The 13,047-nt window shown below is 63.4% G+C and overlaps 1 long non-coding RNA gene across 2 annotated transcripts; it reads left to right on the plus strand.

Annotated features, from left to right (window-relative positions):
• Window positions 1-4,549: 4,549 nt before the first annotated feature.
• On the plus strand, window positions 4,550-6,158 carry LOC118970284 (uncharacterized). 2 transcript variants are annotated; one of them, XR_005058151.2, is made up of 3 exons: window positions 4,550-4,747; window positions 5,105-5,241; window positions 5,670-6,158. It is a non-coding gene; the product is annotated as an uncharacterized lncRNA (long non-coding RNA). The 2 variants fall into 2 exon arrangements; XR_005058152.2 differs by having other exon boundaries at window positions 5,105-5,207.
• Window positions 6,159-13,047: the final 6,889 nt, after the last annotated feature.

Below are 13,047 nucleotides of genomic sequence, written 5' to 3' on the forward strand. Positions count from 1 at the left end.
TCCTGAAGGCATCATAATCCAACCAGTGGCGCTGACACCCCCTTTGTCCCATCCCTCCCCCCTCGCTCCTCCCCCACTTTCTTCCCCCTCCATGACCTCCAGTTTCTGGGAGCCCCCAGCCCCCTGGCCCCTGGCTGGGCTGGCCTCATTTACACCTGCATGGAGCCTCTGCCAGGTGCCTGGGTGTCCTTCAGGGCCTCCTCCATGCTGGGCCTGGGCTGGGCCCTGAGCCTCTGGAGATGACCCCAACTCTGCCTGGGGACAGATAAGGACAGGGACGAATTGCAGAGATGGAGGGTAGCCCCCGCAGCAACCTCTGTGAGAGCCCTGTGGGTGGGCTCTGGGGCAGGGACCAGTCTGGGTGCAGCTTGGCGGTCCTGCCCCCTGGAGGAGGAGCTGTCCCGAGGCCAGGTGTTGGTGCGGAGCGGGCAGGCCAAGCAGGGCGTGGTCAGCCCCGGCAGAGGTTCAGAGGTGTGCTGGGCAAGGGGGTGGCCCCAGGAAAACGTGCTTTGGGACAGTGCTAGGCGCTTGCCTAGGGCCACGGGGGCTGCAGAGAGGCCGGCCGGGCTGCTCCAGAGCTCATGGGCTCTGGGGGTGACGAGGGAGGAGCCAGGGGGCTGAGCAGAGGACCTGGCGGGTCAGAGGGCAGCTGGAGCCCCTGCTGGGTTCCCACGCAGACAGCAGGGCAGGTGTGGCCTCGGGGTCAGGGAGCGGTGGGAGGCTGAGTAAAGCTGGGGTGTCTGGCCGGGCCGGGCAGGAGCTTCCACCAATTAACCTGCCTTCGCCCAGGGAGCTGCTAAGAGGATTTGCCTTTTGTCTGGCTAATTATTCTGCATCTACACTTTTCCTTTCCTGGGGAGCCGGGGCCCTTTGCAGAGCTCTAATTAAAAGGAAGCCGCTTTCTCAATTACCCCAAGGGTGGGGCTGCCAGCAAAAACCCTGGGGGCTGCCCTCTAGGCCCAAGCAGTGGCCCGGGGCGTCTTCCCAGGGCCGGCCGGCTCCCACAATGCAGGTGGAGATTATCTGCCCACAGACAAGGAAACTGGGGCCCCAAAGGGGAGCTTCTGTCCCAAGGCCGGAAGCCCCCAGCGCTAGGTCTCTTGGCCTGGCTGACCACAGCCCACCAGCGGCCCCGCAGGACTGCAGGCCCTTCCCCACCCCGTTAAAGGCAGAGGCCTGGGCAGCTCACAGGGGCAGAGCTGCGGCAGTGCTGAGGTCCCACAGACAGGACCCAGGGACTCTCCCAGGCCCATGACAACAGAGCCATCTCCTGGGCCCCACCGAACCTGAGGGTTGTGGGGCAGGAGGGTGCAGCCTGTGAGCCCCCTACATGCCCTGACCCTATCCCCACTGGACAGCCAGAAGGGTCAGAGAATGTCCACTGCTTCAAGGGCCCGACGCAAGGCCACGGAGATCACATGGCTTCCCTGTTGACACCACTGCAATGGCGGCCTCCACGGGACCTCCTGGGACATGTCACCCTGCAGGGCAGGCACATGCCCCATTTACAGAGGAAGAAATGGGCCCCATGGGGGTGAAGGACCCACCCAGAGTAGGGCCATCACTCTGTCACCCGGGGCTTCCCTGGGTACTCAGGGACCCCAGGCTGACCAGGACCCTGCCCCCAAGAGTGGGCTGCAGGGCGGGAGCTGTGTGTGTGGGCAGCAGGGTCAGGTGTGGGACGAGCTTCCTGGGGCCGGCGCTAGCTGCCGTCCCCTCCCCCCATGAGAGGCGGGCACACACTCTCAAGGTCAGTGTGTCTCTGGGGTTAACTGTCCTGTCAAGGCCGCCCTTCTGCAGTGAACATGAGGCCAGGCTCTTCCTTTCACCGGGTGCCAAGCCTGGCAGGCTTCTTCACAGGGCCATTTAAGCCTCATGTGTGTGAGATGAGACAACCCTCACCCCACAGAGGAGGAAACTGAGGCCTGGAGAGGTCAGGCCATGGGGCCCCAGCCAAGGCAGTGATGAGGGAGCCGGGAAGGGACACAGGCCACACCCACCTGGCCAGGCCCCTCGCCTGGTCTGCCCCCTGGTGAGTTGTGCCTAGGAGTCCTGTGAGGCAGGGTGCCTCAGGCTCTGCTCAGGGCGTGCCATGGTGGGGCCCAGGGGCTGGTGCCAACAGTCGCTCAGGCCCTGGGATGCGACGGCCCCGGCTCGGTCCCTGGAGCCCCTGTCCTGCCCTGTTTACACAGTCTCGGGGGCTCCCCTGGAGAGGTGACATGTAACCTGGTCTTGAAGGATGTACAGGGGTTTACCACAGAGAGGACTGGAAGGGGCCCAGGGGCAGCGGCACCCGGGAAGGGAGGGGCCTGAGGTGCTGTGGGTCTGAGTGTGGGCCGCGCGGCTATGTCCACAGGTGCTGTAGGACCCCAGAGAGCAATCGAGGCCCTGGGGGTTGGGGCCAGGCTGGTCCATCTGCCCTCTGCCGGCCTGGTCCTCCCTGCGGGGCTTGCTCAGCTCACTGCTCCACTCTCCCCTGCATCCACTCACCAGCTGTCCTTGTTCAAGAGCCCACCCTCTCGCTCCTGGCCCTTGGGAGGCCTGGGGCAGGTGCTGGGTGGGGGGCCCACGGAGGAGAGCTCTCCTGACCAACTGAGAATCAGCAGTGACAGACATAGCTGAGAGCCGAAGGCACGCAGCCTGAGAGGCTGGACCCACTGAGCTTGACCCCCAGAAGCCACTAGGCCCTGGCCCAGGGGGTTTCCATAGCTCTTGGGGGTGGAAGCAAGCAGTGGTCCAGGCTTGGCATTCAAGGCCCTGCACACTTTTGACCCCAAGCCTCTGCTGGCCTAGGGACCCTTGGCCCCCAGAGCTCTCCTGGCCTCCTGTGGGTGCCCGGTGCACTCCCACGGCCCTTGGGACAGACCATCCTGCCCTCAGCCTGGCTCTGCAAGCCCCTCATCCATCACACCAGTCAGGTCAGAAAGGTGGGATTCTGCCTTAGGATGCTGGGTGGTAGGAGATGGTCTGCCCCCTCTGAGCCCCAGGGCCCCTCGTCCCAGGCACTTCTTTCTGGGCCCTGGGTTCTCGTCTGGTCGCCTTGCTGGGCCGTTCCTTCTGGCAGGGCCACACCTTCCTCGGTCCACAGGGCCCAACCTGGAGGCCTGAGGCAGAGGTGGCGGGTATGGTGATTGCACTGCTGCCTCGTGAGATGGGTGAGGCTGAGCCCTCGGCCCACCCAGGGGCTCAGTGAACTCCGCCAGCTTGCCTGCCCTGCCGGGACCTCCCCTCTGCGCGCAGCCAGAAGTGGGCAGCAGCCTCTGACCTCCTGGGAAACGGCAGGTGTGTCGCCCACCGTGACCCCAGGTGAGGCCGCCTGCGCCCCGTGACGAGGCTGCCTTGTGCTGCCTGCCCTGCTCCACGGCCTCAGTGACTAATCAGCGTGCCTAAAAGCTCTTGAAGCATTTCTGGAACTTGCCTTTCTGTGACAGTTTCGCTTAGGAACACTGAAGCACAGACTCTCCTGGCCTCGGCTTTTGTCCAGGACTTTCCTTCGGGATCTCTGGCTGGAGGTGGGGTGATTGGCACCCCGTTGCTCTGTCCCAGGCCACACCCCGGGGTTAGGCTTGCTTTGTGACTTTAAAACATCTTTAGTTGCAAGACCCCTTTGTCAAATGAATGCCTCTGTGGAACCCCCAACTTACAAAACTGGTCACAGCAAAGCTGCTCTGTAGAAGTGGGTCTGAGGGCTGAGCTCCTGACCTGAGCAGCCCCTGAACACCTGCCCGAGCCCAGGGCTCCAGAGAACGTGGGAACAGCCTCACGGAACACCTCCCAGCGCCCACCCCGCCCAGCACCCCCCAGGGAAGATGTCTGGGCCAGAGATGCACTCCTGGGTCAGTGTTCGCCTCTGGTCAGCCAGGCCAGGCGGCTCAGGCCCCAAGCCCTCTCCCCTCAAACACGCTTACTGTGAGGTGGGAGAGGGTGTGCGGCTTAAACCACTGAGAACACTCCTTGGAACGCCGCCCACTGTGTGCCTGAGGACGGCTGGGGCTGTCTCGATCTTTCTGTCTGATTTGTTTCAAAGGGATCACTGAACCCTACAATGTGCCAGTCCCGGGACACCATGACAGAAAGGTACGACCTCCCATTCTGCTCCGGAAGCATCTTCTGGACCTGAGGATGGGCTTGGGGTCTTGTGCATGTCCCCAGGGCCAGGAAAGTCCCTGATCTAGCATTTAGTTCTCTGTTTACCGGGCGGTCTTGGCATGCACTGGGCATACAATAAGTGCACGCAGTGGACAAAAGTTTCACCTGAGTTCCTAATCTCGTCGGAACCTGAACCCAGCCGGAGCCTCAGGCCCAGACCCCTCATGGCCAGAGGGTGTGGGGCCAGAGACCTCACCATTCTCGGCTTGCTCAGCAGTCTGGTGGCCCCATGTTCACCCAACTGGCTGTTTGGTTTTTCCTTAGGAATTGTTTTCTGATGTTTACGGCATTTTCTCATCATTGAACTAATGTCAGGAAGCATCCATCCACTGGGTCAGCAAAGCATTGCTCTGTTCTTGCTGTGCCCAGGCCCTGTTACTGGGCCACAGTGGTGATAAGCCAGCAGCAGTCCCCTCCATGGGGCACATATGCCGTTGGAACCAACCAGAAGCCTGGGAGCAAGCTCCAGGGAGAGGCGTCCAGTGACGCCATGGCCTGTTCTGTTTGCAGCCTGGTGCCTCTGTGAGGAGAGCGTCCCAGGCAGATCGGGGACCAGGAGGGATTCCAGGGTCCTGTGCAGACCCTGACCATGGTGAAGGTGAGCCGTCAGGTCCTGGGCAGGAGGGGCTGGGCCAGGACAGGGCAGAGTCGCAGAAAGGTTAAGAGCCAGCATTTGTTGGACATTCACACTCCTCACACCTTCCTGCTGACGCGCCTGAGGGGAGGCCCGTGGAGGAGCGGACCAGGGACACAGCAACAGCCTCGGGCCCTGAGCCCCGTGCACCCTTGGGTGTGAGCCCATGCTAACCCAGGCCGCTGCGCCCTAGGGTGGCCCTCACCCCCACAGCAATCCCGCCTGGTGGTCTGAGGTGCAGCAATGAGCTCTGTGCCCCCAAACCCAAGGTCTGGACACAGCAGCCTTGGTGGCTTCCCCCCACCTTTGCTCTCTTTCCAGAAGGAGCGCCTCTAGGGGGCTTGGCGGAGTCAGCAGCCCAGGCCCGCTGTAGCAGGCTGCGCTGCAGGGCCTCCCAGACAGCCAGGTCCTGAACCCAGAGCCAGTAGGTGTTTTCTTACATGGCACATGTGATTAAGGTAAAGATCTGGGGATGGGAGATGGTCCTGGGTCGGCCATGGGCCCTAAATGCAATCACGTGTGTCCCGAAAGCGAGGCAGAGGGAGCTTTGACACACGAAGAGGGACAGAGAGAGATCCGAAGAGGCTGGCCCTGAGGGTCAGAGTGATATGGCCGCAGGCCAAGGATGCTGGCAGCCACCAGGATCTGGAAGAGGCAAGGAACAATTGTCCCCTAGAATGCCAAGGGACACAGCCATGCTGACACCTTGACTTTGGACTTCTGGCCTCAGGACTGGGACAGAGTAAACGTGTTGTGTAAGCCACCTGGCACAGTCACCAGCTCCAGCAGCCCCGGTCAAGAGTGCCCGGCCCTCCCTCCCAGCTCCCAGGGAAACCCCGTGGCCATCCTCAGCTGCAGCACAAACTTTCCCATGCCTCTCTCCAAGGTCCTGTGCACCGTGGGCGCTTCCTCAAGTCTGCTTTCCCCGGACGCAGCTCAAGGGCCCACTCAAGAGGCACCGCAAAGAGGGGACACCTACCCCCCACATTGCTAATGGAGGGCCAGTGTGAAAGCTAAGGGGAGTCCTGCGCAGGGGAAGACTTGGCAGAGGAGGCCTTAGGATGCCCAATTTCCAAGGCCGCCCATGGGGGAGGAGCAGGTGTCCGGGCAGGTGTCTGGGCAGGGGGGAGGCCTGCTGAGCCAGCTGGGGAATGGGAAGTCACCTGGCTCTCCGACCTTGCTTGGGCGGGTGGGCGGGGACCCTGGGAGGCTCCTGGAGTGGCAGGGTGGGGTCGCCTGGAAGAAGTGCTGGGTGGGGCATGTGGGGACAGGCAAGGCTCCCTCTGAGCCAGTGTGGCTCAGCCAAGCGTGTGCTTCAGACCCCAAACCCACCACCCAAGCCCTTTTAAGAATAAAAACAAATATTTGGGTTGCATGTTGTGTGCGCTGGGGTTTAGTTTTCTCCTGAAGGCTAAAAATAGGCACTTCTCTGCATCCCTGTGGGGATTCCTCTGCCGGCGCCAGGCCTGGCATTGTGCAAGGCCTGGCCTGGCACTCTGGGTCTTGTGCCAAGTTTTGACTTAACTGCCAATGACAGGAGTATGAAGGTATCAGATAATGATTACGGGACTAAGGTGCCCATTACATCAGCACTAGGCAAGGCCACACCCAGGCGGGCAGGCGGCAGGGCCAGGGCACCACAGAGGGGCTGCCACCCTGTACCCAATGGTAACAATAACACCCCCATCCAGCCTGAGAGTAAGCAGACCATGATAACATAGCCTGGTGGGGGTGGCACAGGGCACCTGGTGCAGACTGGACCTCCTGGAAGCCAGATGTCAGGGGCACCAGGGGAGTCTCAGCCAGAAGGAGTGGGTGAGGCCAGAGGACCCCCAAGAGGGGCTAGTGAGGGAGGTGCTGGGGACGGGGTGGGGGGAAACCTTCAGACCTGCACAGGACTGGGGGGAGCAGGGAGATGTGAGACCCACTCAAACCACCTGAGAGGGGTGGGGGGCCACTCAGGCCACATGGCCACGTCACAGGGTGCAGCTGGGGCATGAACCCGGGCTCTTCAGGCAGGGTGTCTGCCAGGCTCCAGGGAGGAATCCTGCGCAAGTGGCCCCAGGGGGTCCCCAGAGGGCCAGGGGCAGCTATGGGGACAGGTTGGGTGCCACCCTTGGGAGCTGGCGGTCAAGGAGGTCACTGACCACATCAGCCAGGGAGACAGATTGGGGATTCTGACGGCTAGGAGAGCCCCAAGGAGGTATAGCGAGGTTTCCCCAGGGCCCTGAGGCCCAGCCTTGGTCAGGACCCAGCAAAGGGAGGGGTGCCAGCTGCAGGGACCCCTGAGGATGAGAGGAGGCTGCGATTTGGGACTCCCAGGCCATAAGACCAAGCCAGAATGTGGTCGTGAGGGAGGTCTGTAAACTGTAGAGTGCAGTGGGCACACGAGGGTGGGGCTCAGGTTATCATCCTAGATTCCCAGATTTCCCAGTGACTCCATGCCTGTGGGGCCTGTTCTGGCCAAGCCGGGCCGGGACCAGTGAGGGGTCCGGCCTCAGGCAGAATTCCCTGGGGATCCAGGGCTACTCTCAGGAGAAGGGAGGGTGGGGAAGGGCCTGCCTGCCCCAACAGCACCCCTCCAGTGAGGAGCCCACCCAGCAGAGGCGCACCGAGCAGGACACGGGTTGAGGGGCTTCTCAGGTTAATCCCTGGTTGCCCCCTGGATGGCACCGGGAGGGAAGGCCGTTACCTCCTGCTGAGGGGCCATCATGGGCACCGCCCTGGGCCTTCCTCCCAACCCCTAGACGGACACTCTCACCTTACAGGGGGGAAACCGAGGCAGAGCGGGGCCAAGGCCAAACGGGCAGGAAGTATTAGACCCTGAGCCCCGGGGAGGCCCCGGGCTCAGCAGGCCCGTCCCGTGACCCAAAGGCCACACAGGGGAAGGAGGGCAGGGGCTGCTTCCTCCCAGCATTCCCTCTGAGCAGGAGGCCGGCCAGCATCCGGCTCCTGCCCAACCCCATGTGCACCAGGGCAAATCCCTCCCGCTGCTGCCGAGGGACGGCTGGCACGCTCAGCCCAGACATTCTCCTCCCAGGGAGTCCTGCCCAGAGCCTGGGCTCCCCTCAGGAAGTGCCACTGCTCTGCCTGCAGCACAGGCCCCCAGTCCCCCAGCTCCCCCCGGCCACTCCTGCCTGGGCCGGTGCAGCAGCCTCCTCGCCCCGCCTCCTCGCCTCCAGCCCCGCCCCTTAGACTTCACAGCGCGGCTGCGGAGGGATCCTGTTGGAACTGAAGGCACGGTGGCCCTATCTGCCGAACACCTTGCAGCCCAGGTCCTCATGGGGCCCCTGAGCCTGCTGCCTGTCCAGCCGCGTCTCGACGACTCCTTCCCTCCTCTCCAGCCACACTGGCCTTCTGCAGCTCCCCCAGCCCGCCCACCTCTCTCCTTGGGGCTGTGGGCTGCAGTGGGGCCTGGGGCCTGCCCCCTGCCGGTCCTCTTGGGGCCACCCCAGAACCTGCCTTCTGAGAGGCGCTGGCGAACTCGGATGGCCCACAGGCCCTCTGCACTAGCGAGGGGCCCTTAGAGATAGGGAGCGCTCCTGGAGGTGGGCATCCCCTGCCCCCAGAGGCTATCCTGGCGACTCAGCCTCGTCACCACCAGCTTCCCTCACACTCCCAGTGTTTGCGGTTGAGACTGAGCCATCTTTTTCCCTGGGAACCCAAGAGGGGACGCAGACACTGGTCACCCCACGCATCCAGGACCCATCCACAAGGCCATTCCCACTTTCTCAGCTGGCAGGGCTCCCCCTCCCCAGCTAGTTGACAAGGAGAAGCGCAAAGCCCTGGAGTTAGCCTCGCTGGTTCAAAGTGGGCAGGCATGGGAAGTCTGGGGCCGGCCTGCGCAGTGCCCACCCGGCCTGGGCCATCGTGGGGCCGACAGGATCCTGGTATCAGCCAGTCCACGTAGGGCAACTAAGACCCAGAGGACTACGGAGGCTTTTCCTCAAACGCTCTTATTAGACTGGTGGGATCTTGTAAAACAGTCCAAAGCCTGTCAAACCCTTGGGTAACTGAGAGCCCCAGCCCCCAGGCCCAGAAGAGGGATGGGGGAGCGGGGGAGGGGAGCACCCACGGGGGGCACAGAGTTTAGCCCTCACTTCCCACCCCTCACAACCTGAAGACTATTTCAGACACTTCTCTACTGGATACTGGGGGGCTCCAGACATTAGTGAGTGTCAGAGAAGCCAGCTGGCACGCAGGCCTTCTGCCCAGAGGACACAGGACTGTGTTGGCCACAGGTGGGGATGGGTAGTGGGCAGGGAAATTTCCTGCCAAATGCTGCAAACTAAGAGTCTCAAGTGCAAGGTTCCCCTGTTCTTCCAGAATATTCTGGAATCTTGTCAGCCACAGGTCTCCCCATTGCCCAGCCCCTTAAACTCCATGCTGTCTCACCAAGACCCTCCCTCACCTCCACTCCTGTCCTGAGGAGTCTCTTTTCCTTCTGCCCTCCCTGCCTTTCCAGGCCTCAGCAGAGATGCCCACTCCTCCAGGAAGCCTCGACCGAGCTCCCAGGCCCTACTGGCCTCCCGTGCTGCCTGGGGTATGGGGTGGGGCCTGTTTGTTTATCATTCCGTTCCCCATCCTGGCCTGGTGTTTAGTAAGGGAAGACCTCATTTCAAATTCAGCGCTGGGACCCCTCAATGCTGTGCCAAGCGCCAGGTACAGAGGAGGTTAGCAGCGACAGGTGAGTGAGCAGAGAAAGGTAGGAATGAGTGGAAACAATACCCCATCCTTGATGGGAGAGGCAAGGTCTCAGGAGCCAGAAACCAGCAGAGGGACCTTGGGCAAAGCCTCCCAGCCAGCTCTGGGGCCGTGGAGTGGGGCACTCAGGCTGAGCAGGGGAATGGCCCCAGCTGTGGCCCAGCCCTGGCATCTGGGCTGCCCAGAGTTGCCAGCCAACCGCCCACCCCCCTCCGCTGGGCTATTCCTGGAAGGACTAGGATCCTGAAGGCCACCTTCAGGCTTCAAGGTGCGTGGGCTGGCCACCCAGCAGACACCAGTGTGGCCCCAGGAAGGTCACCCGTGTCCAGCGCATGGAGGGTGTCCCAGCCCTGTCCTGCTGGTCACTGGCCTCTGCCTGCAGGTGGAGGAAGAGGGCTCCTGATCCTGGGTCTGCAGGACCTGCAGCAGGGCTGTTCCCAAAAAGGCCAGAGGGCTGTCCACTGTGTCTGTCCCAGGTGGCTGCGGGTTCCAGCTGTGCTCAGGGAGGCGCGTAGCCCAGACCACGGGAGGGCGCGACTGGCGGAGGGCTGGCCAGGCAGTTCTGGCCTGGGCCCTGGCCCTTGCCACCTGTGCATTTGGCTGACCCCATCCCCCAGGGCCTCTGCTGGGCACTGCTGTGGGAACCAGGCCTGCAACCCCCTGGGTGGGACACCCAAGCCAGGCGGCTCTGAGTGCCCAGGTCCTGAAAGGTCACGGGCCTGATGAGCAGGCAGGTGGCATCTCAGAGAAGGAAGGTGGCTGCAAGCAAAGAGCCAGAGGAGGGGAAGGGGCCAGGCCAGCAGTGAGACCCAGGCTCCTGGTGCGGCGCCTCCCAGGAGGGGCTCTGGCCGCTCTGCCCCGGGGACGGCACGCTCTTCCCACCCGCCTTTGCGGACGGAGCTCCAGCACCCGCTCACCTCTCTTCCCCTCCTGGCTAAGCCCCAGACCGCAGGCCTGCCTGTCCCGCCTCCTCCCCACCCGCAGCCCTGGGAGTTCGGAAGTCTGCCCCGATGTCTGACCCAGACCCTGCCCGCTGCTTTTTAGCTCAGTGTCTCCTGTTCTGCCATTGGTAAAGGGTCCACCTGCTCCCTGAGGCTCCCCTCAGCCATTCCCTTCCCGCTCACCACTGGGTGGCCTTGGACAAAGCCTCCACTTCCCCTGGGAGGAGGGGCCCTGTGAGTTGGGTAGAAGAAAGACTCCGGAGGACCTGAGTTCAGGACACAGTTCTGCCTCTCACTGGCTGTGTGGCCCGCGACAAAACTCTAGTGTTTGTGCCTCGGTTTTCCCATTTGTAAAATGGAGCCCACACTGACCTGTTTGGGAAAGGGGCGTTGTGAAGCCTGTGGGTGCCTGCAGCCCAGACCCGGTGTCTGGAATGAGGGGTGCTCAGCATTCTACAGGCCCGCTCACTTCCAAGAACCCTCAGCCTGCTTGGAGGGCAGGGGAAGTTGCTGCAGTGTGACTCCTGCCCATCGGGGTGAGGGCCAGGGTGGAAGCGAGGGAGAGAGCAAGGGTCCCCTTGAGCTTGCAGGGGGAGATGGGCTGGGGGGTGGACAAGAAGGGGCCGTGGGCCCTGCTGGAGCAAAGGCGGGCGGGGCGGTGGCGGGGGTGCAGCATGATGGGCAGTTCTGGGGAGCAGCGGCTTGCCAGCAGGGCAGGGGCTTTGCATGAAGTGGGGGTGGAAGTGGGCTACAGGAGATGGGGCAGAGGGTCAGGAGGGACCCCAAAGACCACTCCAGGGAGCAAGCCTCTGCCCGCCAGTGCCACAGGGCCCTCTGGGAACTTTAGCCGCCAGGCAGCAGCTGAGTGGACAGACGAGGTTGGAGAGGGGTGAAGACCTGGAACCCGTGGAGGTCAGGGCCAGGAGCAGGCGAGAACCACAGCACCCCCCTACCTCCTGTCCCCAGGGCATGTGAATGAATGAGAGAATGGGTGGCAGAAATGTGCCCCCAGGACCTCAGGCTCTCCCCTCCAGGGTCCCCAGATCCCACCCAGCAGAGACCGGCTCCTGTGCTGGTGACCTGTGCTCCCAGAGCACAGCAGGAAGGCCGGGGAGAAGGAGCAGCCCTGGCAAATGCGGAGAGGCAGGAGGGCACCTGGCATGCCCAGGGACCAGCTAGGAGCAGGGGGTCCAGGGCCAAGGGGGTATGGGGGTGTCACTCTGAGGGCACTGAGCCTTGGCTGGAGATGGGGCTGCCTGGGGAAATGCTTCTGAGATCCCAGTCTCAGAGGTGAGCCTAGAGCTGGGGGTCAGGTGGGCCCCCAAGACGGGCCAGGCAGTGTGGGCCCAATGCCTCAGGCAGGGCCCCTCAGAGGATGTGCTGGGCGGCCCTGGGAGGCCAGGGCTTCGGTTGAACCGTGGCCAAGAAGTAAGTACAGTCTGGGCACTGGGGCTGGGGCGTTCCCAGAGCTCCTTCCTCATTCCTGGCCCTGGGGGGGTAGCCGGACCCTGCGTTCCACTGCAGCCGCCACTGCGGGCTGCCTTACCGTCTCGTGGGGAACAGGGGCCGCCTGCCAAGCTGCCTGGCCCAGGCCGGGGCCCCACAGGCTTGGCCCTGGCCACCGCCTCTCTCAGATGGGAAACAGAGGCCGTGTATGGGAGCACCACCCCAGAGGCTGCGCGTGCCTGGGCATCAGGGAAGGGCAGAACTTGGACTCCAGCTCCAGAGTAATTTCGTGTCTGTCTCCCCCTCCCCACCTGGGAGGAGCAAGCCCCCTCAGAAAGCCCGCCTGGCCCCTCCGCTGGGATCAGGTCTCAGGCCAGGCTCTGTGGGTGCCCAGGCGGGCACAGCGTGGATGGGGGCTGTTTGATCAGCGGTTCCGCCCGATGCCAGGCTGCCGGGACAGGGGGCAGTGGCCAAACCGGCCCCACCACATGCCTTCCGGCCCTCGGCAGGAATGCCATTCATCCTCCTGTGCTCGCACAGTTACCGCAGGTGGTGCAGAGGGGACAGGCAGCACGGCTTGGTGGCCAGGCAGGGGCTGGTGAACTCCCAGGGTCCTCAGGCCACCTTCCCATGCCTGGAGAGGACAAGGAGAGGGCCAGGGGACACCTGGGCCAAAACCCTTCAGACACAGCTGGGCAGACCCCCGGGGACCCAGAGGTCAGCTGGGGCAGAAGGGAAGCACACTCAGAGGGAGACAGAGCCAGGGCGTCCTGGCTGCAGGTGTCTCCCAGCTCCTGGGGGGTCCCATTCTCTGGGGAGCAGCCCTCCCACAGCCCTGGTACTGGGCTCCAGCCCCAGGCCCACAGCCCTGTGTCTCTACAGCCCAACCTCGGCTGCCCAGGGAGGCCCAGGGTCTGTGCCCAGCCCCTACCAGGGGCCCAAGCTGCCTGCGGGCAGGTGAGACTCAGGAGCCCACTTGGGACCTGGGCAAGTTATAAGGACGGGGCACCTGAGCTCAGGCCCGCCCAGCCCCCAGCAGAGAAGGCTGGAAGCCAGAGGGTGGGGGCATGTGAGGCCCAGGGGCGGGGCTTGTCCTCAGGGGGCGATGCTTATAGCCCCACCCCCAGGGGCGAGAGCTGCGCGGGCGTCGAGTGGGCTTCACACGCATTTGCT

This window comes from Manis javanica, chromosome 10 (assembly GCF_040802235.1).
Source record: "Manis javanica isolate MJ-LG chromosome 10, MJ_LKY, whole genome shotgun sequence".
Lineage (NCBI taxonomy): Eukaryota > Metazoa > Chordata > Mammalia > Pholidota > Manidae > Manis > Manis javanica.